Source organism: Malaya genurostris, chromosome 3 (assembly GCF_030247185.1).
Source record: "Malaya genurostris strain Urasoe2022 chromosome 3, Malgen_1.1, whole genome shotgun sequence".
In the NCBI taxonomy this organism is placed as follows: Eukaryota; Metazoa; Arthropoda; class Insecta; order Diptera; family Culicidae; genus Malaya; species Malaya genurostris.
Genome location: NC_080572.1, coordinates 159,424,709 through 159,436,568, shown reverse-complemented (window position 1 = coordinate 159,436,568; position 11,860 = coordinate 159,424,709).

Genomic DNA, 11,860 nt, shown 5'->3' with positions numbered 1-11,860 from the left:
ACCTGCACATCACTTGTCTTCAGACGCTTAGCATCCTTTGGATTCTTCTCGGATCTATGGCGCGTTTTACCCATAGCTTGGGTAGGTAGAAAGCTGCGAAGTAAAGATAAAACAAAATCGAAATTAGGCGTAGTTGGTTATTCGTCTATCCACATCGAGTGTTAGATGACGAAATAAAGCTTCAAGAATTTTAGTTTAAGGTTTTAATGTTTCTTCAACGTCTCTTCTAGGGTAATATGACGATGCTGAAGTACTTTAACCCACAAAATGGCAGAATGGACCACGACGGAAAACTATCAGCTACAACCTTAATCTTCGAAATCGTTTACGTCATCGCTCCGTTCGTTCAAAGATCTAATCTAGTTTCGAGATTGTTGCTCTCGTAGCATCACATCGTTGGACCGGTGCCACTAGACTCGTAAATGATTCGGAACTTTCAACATCGAAGCTCTCAATTGCCTTAAATTCGTTCACATTTGAATTCATGTTACCACTAATTTGATACTTAGTCAATATTATACCTGAATATAAACATGAAAATTTTCTTTCATTTTCTATCATTAGCATCCGAAATAGAAATAAAGCAATCAAACAAGCAGGTCCCCAGAGTCATTACCGGTTTTCTTGCGATTCTGTTCATTCTGGCTGCCAGAGGTATGGCAAACAGCTTCAACCATGTCTCCCTCATAACCGATTTGGAAAAATCCTAGTGGAAACGGTTGTATCGTTTTAGGTGTATGCGGGTATGAATTGAAGCCTAAAACACAGACTAACAGACATGACACTATGAGTAAATTCTTCTAAAGATTAATTTTCGTGGGACACTAACTCCACCTATATTGAACTGCGCGAACTATTTACTATCGGTACACCCCTTGTGTTATGTAAACGTTTTTTACTAGTTGACAAACTGGAAGTCAAATTCAAAAAGTGTTCATTCTGTTATACACAAGTTGATCTGCTAGGCTTTTCGGTGAGTTTAAGGGGATTAAAGAATCAGCCCCATGGGGTTGTTCGAGCCATTGATGTGGAACAAGGCAACCAAAATTTCTAATGATCTACAATCAAAAAGTTCAATCAATCCGAACCAACACCGAACATCATTTGTCTTAATTTGCATTTGTTTTATGACCGACGAAATTACACCATTATCCGAAATATATGCAATTATATCTTTGTACATACTTGCGATTTTGATAATTAAGCTTCTCTTCGCCAAGCTTGTGTTCAAGATTTTTATGCAAGCAGTTTTTTAGCGTTAAGTTTCTCTACCATTCTGCGATTTCGGTTGAAGCGATAAACTGTTTCTCATTATCAATCGAGTTCATCTAATATAAATTAGAAATTAATCTTAAGTACTCAAAATTTATCCAGAGGTAGTTGTCAATTTCTCATGAGGAAACGACATAACATGGACATTCTTGTGGAAGCTTGCATGACACAAGATCAGAGTATACCAATTAAGGGCCAGTGTTACGCCCTTTTTTTAAAAACTCCTCTGTCTAGCGAGCGTCTCGGTCACACCCAGAGCCAGTGAAGGGATTGATGTATGGGGACATCGTAGGTGATATGAGACAAAAAAGCAAATCATCAGTGAGCAGCGAAGAAAACGTGTGAAGATTGCTAATTTCTTAAAATTTACCTTATTTTTATATTAAGTATTAAATTTATAGTTTGAACCAGAACTGAATTCTTAGGATTGGTGAATAATGTGCTTGAAGTGATATTCAAAATATTTAATAAGCGAATTATTGTATTTAATATTTAGGATCGATTGATTGGTATTGTGTTGAGGTTAGCGATAATTGTCGAAATATTGTTGATACCGTGACAGGTAATATTCTATACAAATTAATGGTTTAAACTTTTAATAGAATTCAAACGTTCAATAGTTTACACAGCCCAATTAATCCACAATCAAATACATACACGGATATAACGAAACACTGTAATTGACATTAAACGTAAGTTGAAATATTATATGAACTGAACTGTAAAAATTATACGTTACACAATTGCAGGAAAAATTTAACAATATACCAGAAAATAAATTCGTTAAATTTTTGGAAATCCTTGTTTCGAATTATCGTAACAAATTAAATTTTTCGTTTATCCGGAATACAATATCTTCTGTAAATATAATCAGAATGGATACGCAGTCTAATGGTATGAAACATAGTAGCGTTTTGCCTGGTGATAAAGAAGCCAATTGCCGTGAGTGTCGAAAGCCGGACCACAGCCGTATGGTCCAGTGCGATGAGTGCGATGAGTGGCACCATTACGAATGCGCCAATGTCACCGACGACATACAGAATGAAGATTGGGTTTGTAGACGGTGCATAAAAAATTCGTTAGACGCAGGACAGCGAATGATCCAAGCTAAGGAGCAACAATTTAAACAGCAGAAGTGCAAGCAGCAACTACAACTGCAGCCGATAGGGCAACAGAAGATGCAGCAAGAGCTACTGCAACAGCAAGTTCAAAGTGTTGTGATTAACAATCAGCTTAAAGGGTCGGCCAAAATTGGCACTCGTTCAGTTTCGGGAGCAACGTCAACTCCTGTATCGAGAATGCGAGTAATGGAACATAATGCAGTCGCTCAGACTATACAACAAGAGCGAATGCGAGAAGAAATGGACAAATCTAACCAAGAGTTGCGTGAACAGCTGAGGCAAGTTTCCGAAGCCCTCGTAAACGAGAAAGTAAAACATAAACAAAATATATCTACTCTTATACGAGGTCTGTTCAAAAAGTTCCCGGATTTTTTTAATTGCGCGCGTCTGGAGAGTCCGGTGGTCAAAATTTTTTTTTATTGTGTTGGTACATATGTCCCTAATGTATGGTGAAATTTTCAGCTGTATTCATTGTTTACATTCTGTCTTGTAGCGGCTGGTGTAGACGTGTTTTTTTGAGCTCGGCGATTTTTGTTACTTTACGATTGTGCTTTTGTTTCGACATCATAACCGTACACCCATGTTTCATCACCAGTTATGACCCTTTCAAGAAAATTTGGATCGTCGTTGACGTCGTTTAACAGCTCCTGAGCGATGGTAATGCGTTTGTTTTTGTCGTGAATACGACTTACTTTACTATGGGGTGCCTTTTCAAAATTTACCCTCTGAGAGAGTGATAAGTTTTTGATCGTGAATATCTCTTGTTGTATCTAATGAATCAACATAATTCTTGCGACATGCCGACATGGAAATATGATCATAATTTTATGATAAAATTTTCAGTTTTGTGACATAGTCTCAAATAATTCAAAATTAAACTTTTCTGAAATGTTTGGTATAAACGAGTATCAAAGAGGATAATTCATAAGGCGCGTTTGCCTTTCTCGTATTTTGAAAGCTCATAGCTCAGTGATCTGTGGAAGGATTTATATAATCTAACTACCACTAGAATCGAAATTTTTCAACTTAAACGTGTATAGCAAAAGCATTGAAGTAATTCAATAGTACACTATTGAAAAACCTATCTCATTTGACCCATGTCAACACCAGCCAATCAGAACGCGTTCTGAGGAAGAGAAGAAAATAGCTGCTGCTGTACAACAAATCGTTCAAGAAAAATGTTCCGAAAAGTGGTGAATATCGTAGTGAGTTCCTCAATTTGGTCCTTCTGAATGCTAGAAACGAATCCCTACAGCATATTGATAGTTTCTTTCAATAAATTATGCAAATCCGAAATGAAATAATCGACATTAAAATTCTATATGCGGCTATTTTTATAGCCGTTAGGACCGCCCATTAGTGAAAAAGCTACAAACGAAACCACATAAAAGGAAATCTCTTAACAAAAATCGAATCAGTTTGGATTCTATCGCCACTGCGAGCAGATGTGTTTTGTGTCGTCTGCACAGCTAGTTTCGCTTTCGACAAGAGCGATTACGTCACAGCTACCAGTCATTTCGATGGATGAAAAAGCATCGTTGGAGAGCATTATAAAAAATCAGCCGTTCTAATGGCTCTAAAAGTTTTCTGAAGAACTATTAGGATGTGTTGTTCGCAAATCGAAAGAAAATATCCTCAGTTTAGTGCAAATGTAGAACAGTTTGGTTAGATTTTTGCACTTTTCGCTGTGTGAAATTCACAGTAATCGAGATCAAGTGAAGCCTTCTTTGTTTTTGCGAAAAATGTGGAAAAGGGGAATACTTGCATAATTCATACAATTGATCATCTAATTGATATTCGGAAGTGTTAAGGAACATGTCATTTGTTTTCGTATTCACGACATCCAGTTATGTCTCTGACATTACCCACCCGCCTTTTTTTTTTATCAAAATTCAGCAGTTTTGGAACGAATTTTGCTGCCACTCGTTTCATGCCCAAAACATTTGAAAAAATATGATGGCATGAGCCAACTGATATGCCAACTTCATCAGCAACTTCTCTAATAGTGATTCGACGATCATCCATAATCATTTTTTCCACTTTTCCCACATTTTCATCGACTATTGACGTGCTGGGTCGACCGGAGCGTTCGTCGTCTTCAACGTCTTCGCGGCCATCTTGGAAACGCTTATACCAGTCGTAAACACTTGTTTTTTTCATAGCAGACTCACCGTAGGCTCTCTGTAACATTTCGCACACTTGGTTACACTTTATTTCATTTTTCACGCAAAATTTAATACAAATTCTTTGACTCTTCAATTCTTCCATTGTTTAAACTAACAAAAATCGCCGAGCTTAAAAAAACACGTCTACACCAGCCGCTACAAGACAGAATGTAAACAATGAATACAGCTGAAAATTTCAGCATGCATTAGGGACATATGTACCAACACAATAAAAAAAAATTTTGACCACCGGACTCCCAGACGCGCGCAATTAAAAAATTCCGGGAACTTTTTGAACAGACCTCGTACAGCAGTATGAAAGACATATGAAAACCCTACCAGTTGAACCAACGAGTGCGCCCACTACGTCAGAGTCAAAGAAGGCTGGTGCTATTAAAAAAACCAACAGCCTCTTTCATGGAGATGCGTTAGATAATCAACCAATAGCTGTATCCCATCTTCCTCAATTCAACGAGAGAAACTCAAAAACGTATAGTAAAACGTCATCTAGAGCAACGAAATGCTCTGCTAGAATGAACGAGTATCAACGTAGAGCATTGGAGGAGAAACAAGTTTTGGAGAGAAAACACCTAGATGAGAGGCTTGCACTACAACAAGAACAAATAGAGCAAAGTGACGAAGACTCTGTAGAAGATACGAGAGATGTATCTAAAATAACTGATTGGTTAGACAAAACCGATTTTGGCGAACATGTAGAGTCACCTTTCATGGCTGAAGGAACACCTCTACTAAAAAAGAATAGTAACGATCGACTACCACTACTTAGTCAATACCCACGAGCATCTGCGAAGCCGTTGGATACTTTACAATTGGTAGCTCGACAGACAGTAAAAGATCTATCGAGGTTTGGAGGCGATCCAGAAGACTGGCCTCGATTTATAGCTGCATACGAGCGAACTACACGTATGTGTGCGTTCAGAAACGATGAACTTTTAGATCGTTTAGAAAGAAGCTTATACGATCGTGCGCACAATGCCGTGAAAAGCTTATTATTACATCCAGAAAATGTACCTGTTATAATCAATCGATTGAGAACCCTGTTTGGTAATCCTGAGTCGATTATAGAAACGATGGTAAAGCGGATTAGATCTATGCCTGCACCAAAAGCAGATCGTATGGAGACAATAATTGATTTTGGCGTAGCAGTGCAGAATCTATGTGCCACTATCAAGGCCTGTGAAATGGATGAATGCCTGTTTAATGTTGCTTTATTGCAGGAACTAGTAGATCACTTACCATCAACCATTAAATTGAACTGGGCGTTATTTCGTCAGTCTAAGAGAACAGCTTCTCTCGTCGACTTCAGTGAGTGGATCGGAAATTTGGTGGATGCGTTAAGCAAAATCACCAGACCAACTTTTATCGGCTCTAAGTGTGTTAGGCAAATTAAGAAGCAAGGACGTAGAGAGGATGCCTTTTTGAACATTCATACAGAGACAAGTAATGTTACTTCTAAATCTTGCTTCGCATGCGGAAAGGCCTGTAGATCACTCGATGATTGCGAAGGCTTCATGAAAATGAATTTGAAATCGCGCTGGACTGTAATAAAAGAAAATAAAATATGTAGAAAATGTCTCATAAAACAATTCAATTCCTGCGAAATCAATAAACCCTGCGGAATAAACGGTTGCGTGTTTCTGCATCATAGACTTTTACATGACGATCAGAGACATAATCAGCAAGTAAACGTTTCTTCAAATCATCACAACTTATCAAAATCTTACTCGCCGCGCTGCAATACTCATCACTGTTGTCTTGGGACAGTTCTACTTAAATATGCCAAGGTTACTATTCATGGTAGGGGTAAATCGGTGACAACATATGCTTTTCTGGATGATGGGTCGACGTGCTCGCTTATGGAGCATACCTTATTAAAAGAGCTTGACCTTTCGGGAGAAAATTTTCCACTGTGTATCAATTGGACTGGAGGCCAAGCTAGATATGAATCAAACTCCGTTAAATGTGTTGTTTGCATTTCGGGGGCGTATGAGCCACATGAGAAGATTAAACTTTGCAAAGTTCATACAGTAGAACGTCTGCAACTACCACCACAAACAATATCTGTTGAGGATGTTTCGCAGCATTACAGCCATCTTAAAGGAATCGTAGTAGAATCTTATGAGGATGTCCGATCGCGTATTCTAATAGGCATGGACAACATTAAGTTGAGCCACCCGATAGATTCCAGAGAAGGACAAGAAAATCAACCCATTGCCGCTATGACCAGGCTAGGGTGGATTATATATGGTCCATGTTCTATAACAGAGTTTGATCAAGAAAAAGATTGCAACGAAACTTATAGTTTTCACATTTGCCAGTGCGAGAACCTCCACGCTACAGTCAAGGAATATTTCGCGTTAGATAGCATTGGAATACGATCCAACGCGGAAGCCTTGATGTCTAAAGCGGACGAACAAGCGATGGCCTTACTCAAGTCGAATACACATTTGAAAGGTCAACGGTACGAGACTTCCTTGTTGTGGAAGTTTGAGGATATCAAACTGCCAGAAAGTAAATCAATAGTTTTAAAGAGATTCATCTGTTTGGAAAAACGAATGGAACGTGAACCAGAAATGGCCACGACTTTACAAACTATGATTCGAGATTACGAAATGAAGGGTTATACACGGAAATTGTCAATTGAGGAAGAAAATGCGCCACAAAAACGAATTTGGTACTTGCCAATATTTCCTGTGAAAAACCCCAATAAGCCCGCAAAATTGCGAATCGTCTGGGATGCTGCAGCAACAGTCAGAGGGGTTTCGCTGAATAGTTTTTTGCTCAAAGGACCGGATCAACTAACATCCTTACCCTCAGTCCTTCATCGTTTTCGAGAATTTCGAACAGCTGTATCAGGAGACATCCGCGAAATGTTTCACCAAGTACGAGTAAACGAGAGTGATCAACACTGCCAGCGGTTTTTATGGAAGACTAATCGTCAAGATCGAATGCCGTCGGTGTATGTGATGGCAGTTATGACGTTTGGTGCTACATGCTCTCCCAGCTGTGCCCAATACGTCAAAAATCACAATGCTAGACGTTTTATGCACGAAATGCCGGAGGCTGTTGATGCCATCATTAATGACCACTATGTGGAAGACATGCTGTCCAGTGTCGAAACGGAAGAAGACGCTATAGATCTTGCATCAAATGTTCGTTTTAATCATGAACAAGCTAGTTTCGAAATACGTGGCTGGCTATCGAACTCACAAAAGGTACTTCAAGCTCTCAACGGACCTCCAACGTTGGCGAAAGATCTAAACGTTATTTCTAAAATGACCACCGAGAAAATCCTAGGGTTATGGTGAGATACGGAAACCGATTCTTTAACCTTCAAACTGCCATCAAAACCCGATGTAGAACTGTTATTTGGACGAAAGATTCCAACGAAACGTGAAATCTTACGTATCCTAATGTCCATTTTCGATCCATTAGGGTTTCTTGCTAACGTGTTGATGTACGTAAAGATGCTTTTGCAAGAAATATGGCGTGTTGGACCGGGCTGGGATGAGCCAATAGCTCACGAGCAATTCGAGAAATGGCAAACGTGGCTTAAAGTTCTGATGAAGGTCCAAACTGTTTCTATTCCACGGTGCTATCGAAAAAAAACTTCAGCATCCAAATCAAACAAATTACAACTACACATTTTTGTAGATGCTAGCGAAAATGGATTTGCTACCGTGTGATATTTTCGGTTTGAAGATCAAGGTACAATTGATTGCTCGTTCGTGATAGCGAAGACACGTGTTGCCCCCCTGAAATATGTATCCATACCCCGATTGGAGTTACAGGCTGCGTTAATTGGAGCACGATTGGCAAAAACTATTGCAGAATCTCATCGCGTAGCAATTCATGAACGTTTTTTTGGACCGATTCACGTGATGTTCTATGTTGGATAAATTCAGACCACCGTCGTTACAGTCAATTTGTTGGCTGTCGAGGTGGTGAAATTTTGGAAAGTACGGAGATATCTGAATGGCAGTGGCTACCAACACAAATGAATGTGGCGGATGAAGGGACGAAGTGGCGAAAACTACCCGATCTTTCGTCTTTCGGAAGATGGTTTCAGGGACCGGCCTTTCTTTGGAAGCATGAAAGAGAATGGCCAGCTCATCAAGGGCATATAGGTTCCAAGACAGTGGAATTGAGGCACGCAGTGAATCTACATCTAGTCGAATCAACACTGCTAAATTTTTCCGATTTTTCAAAATGGAAGCGCTTATTGAGAATAATTTCCTTCGTGTTACGCTTCGCAAATAACCTGAAAGATGGGGAGAAAAACGATGGGGAGTTCTGCTGACTTGCATGACGGTTAGAGCAATTCACATCGAAATAGCGCACACACTTAATACAGACTCGTGGGTGATGGCGCTAAGAAATTTTATGGCGAGACGTGGAACACCACTACAAATATTTAGCGATAGAGGAACTAACTTTATTGGCGCTAATCGTGAATTACAAGAAGCGCTGCGTAAAATTGATCAGGAGAAACTTCTCAATGAATTTATATCTACTGAACTAGAATGGTCCATCAATCCGCCAAATTCTCCGCACTTTGGAGGTTGTTGGGAAAGGCTAATACAGTCAGTCAAAAAAAATATTGAATCAAATGCAACTACCTCGTCACCCCACTGATGAAGTATTGCGGAACACTTTGTTGGAAATCGAAAATATTGTAAACTCCAGACCTCTTACGTATATTCCGGTTGACGATGAGACAGCACCTGCACTAACTCCGAACCATTTCTTAGTTGGATCCTCTAGTGGCATTGAACCACCTATCATTTTCGACGACAAACCTGCAACTTTACGTAACAGTTGGAAGACTTCACAGATTTATGCGAATCACTTTTGGCGACGGTGGGTTCGCGAATACTTACCGACAATCTGTCGGCGGACCAAGTGGCACCAACCAGTTAGGCCAATCCAAATAGGTGATAAAGTTGTCATTGTGGACCCGGATCTACCTCGAAATATGTGGCCTAAAGGACGTATCGTTGCGACAAAGAATAAAAATGGGCAAGTTAGAAGCGCAACTGTCCAGACAGAAAATGGCGTCTACGAACGTCCCGCAGTTAAGCTCGCTGTTCTAGACATCGGACCAAACGAGAGTAAGCAGGATATGTGATCCAGCGTACTGAGGGGGAGTGTTACGCCCTTTGCTAAAAACTCCTCTGTCTAGCGAGCGTCTCGGTCACACCCAGAGCCAGTGAAGGGATTGATGTATGGGGACATCGTAGGTGATATGAGACAAAAAAGCAAATCATCAGTGAGCAGCGAAGAAAACGTGTGAAGATTGCTAATTTCTTAAAATTTACCTTATTTTTATATTAAATATTAAATTTATTGTTTGAACCAGAACTGAATTCTTAGGATTGGTAAATAATGTGCTTGAAGTGATATTCAAAATATTTAATAAGCGAATTATTGTATTTAACATTTAGGATCGATTGATTGGTATTGTGTTGAGGTTAGCGATAATTGTCGAAATATTGTTGATAGCGTGACAGGTAATATTCTCTACAAATTAATGGATTAAACTTTTAATATAATTCAAACGTTCAAAAGTTTACACAGCACAATTAATCCACAATTAAATACATACACGGATATAACGAAATACTGTAATTGACATTAAACGTAAGTTGAAATATTATATGAACTGAACTGTAAAAATTATACGTTACACAATTGCAGGAAAAATTTAACAATATACCAGAAAATAAATTCGTTAAATTTTTGGAGATCCTTGTTTCGAATTATCGTAACAGCCAGTGTGTTTTAGGACGTTTTAAAGGGCTATTTTCACGCTTCAAATCTGATTTTCTCAGAAACGGTGACGAATATCAAAAAACCCAACAGACAATCTCTTAGAAAATTAGTTTAGATTATTCTGTGAAAATTTCAGAATGATTGACTTTAGCGGTCGGGAAAGTCTTTTTTCTGAAGGAAGAGTTGCTTAGCTGAAAACGGCAACTTTCAACTTGTTCATTGAATATCTCGCCTTCAAAAGCATGAATCAAAATTCTATCCTGACAATGTCTAGATAATTTAGTTTAGATGCGATTAGTGCATAAAAACATATATGTTGTCGCGATAAAAATTAAGTGAATGTTATTTTTGTAATGGTAAGTACGTTAATATGGCGGCACCATTTTTTGCTGCTTCAAAACGTTTCATGGCACGTTTTTGTCTTGCTGTCTAGCAACAACCTACCTCTAGCATGCTACGAGTAGGACTGAAACGTTAGCTTTAATTTCGCTTCTATTTATAGATTCGCGTGCTTCCAACAGCTTCGCTTTTGCATCGATTGACCAATCAGAGCGATGCTCTCTCTTTGATACATCGCTTACTCCTTCCAAACCGTCGTCTATGGCAGAGAAATCCGGTATGCCAAAGATTTTTAGCAGCCAAATAGGACATTGCTCGCTACTAATCAAAATTTCAATCATATATAATTGAAAATACGTGGCTTGATACATAGAAATATTTCCTATCAAATGATGAAATAATATTAATAATTGATACAAAACAGACTGATCTGTAAGTGTTTAAAACCTGACCACATTTCTACGTGTAGTTTTCCTTGAGTTTCTGATTGTGTTCCACATCAAAACCTACCTATTCATTCAGATAGCAAAGAAGTAAGGAAATGTCTCGGAATGTTTTCATATTTTCGTCGGTTCATTCCGTCCTTCTCTATAATATCTCATTCATTTAGAGCAAATTCAAATTCGGTGCTAAATTCGAATTCGATTAACGTTGTAAGCAGATTTTCGCTTGTCTCCGTGACAAATTGGTGTCAACCCCGATCTTGGCTCTTTATAGTTCGGAGAGAGAAACCGAACTACTCTGCGACGCGAGTTCGGAAGGTTACGGAGGAATCCTTTTCCAGGAACAAGATGATGGTCAATTCTATCCGATAGGTTACTTTTCGCGCCGTACAACACTTCTAAGTCTCGATACCATAGTTTGGAGTTGGAAACCTTGGCTATTATATATTCGTTGTGCAAGTTTCGTATATATTTGGAAGGAATTCAGTTTCGTATTATTACAGACTGTAATTCCCTAGCCATGACTTCAAACAGAAAGAGTGTTAATCACAGAATAGCGCGATGGGCCCTTGAGCTCGAGAATTATCACTATACCATTCATCACCGCAGTGGTAAACTAGAAACTTCCGTTTCTATACACACATTGAGTAATTCCGACCAGTTAGTTACAGCAGTGAGTCCTGATGATATTGTTTTTCAATTACAAATCACTCAAAACAGAGATGAA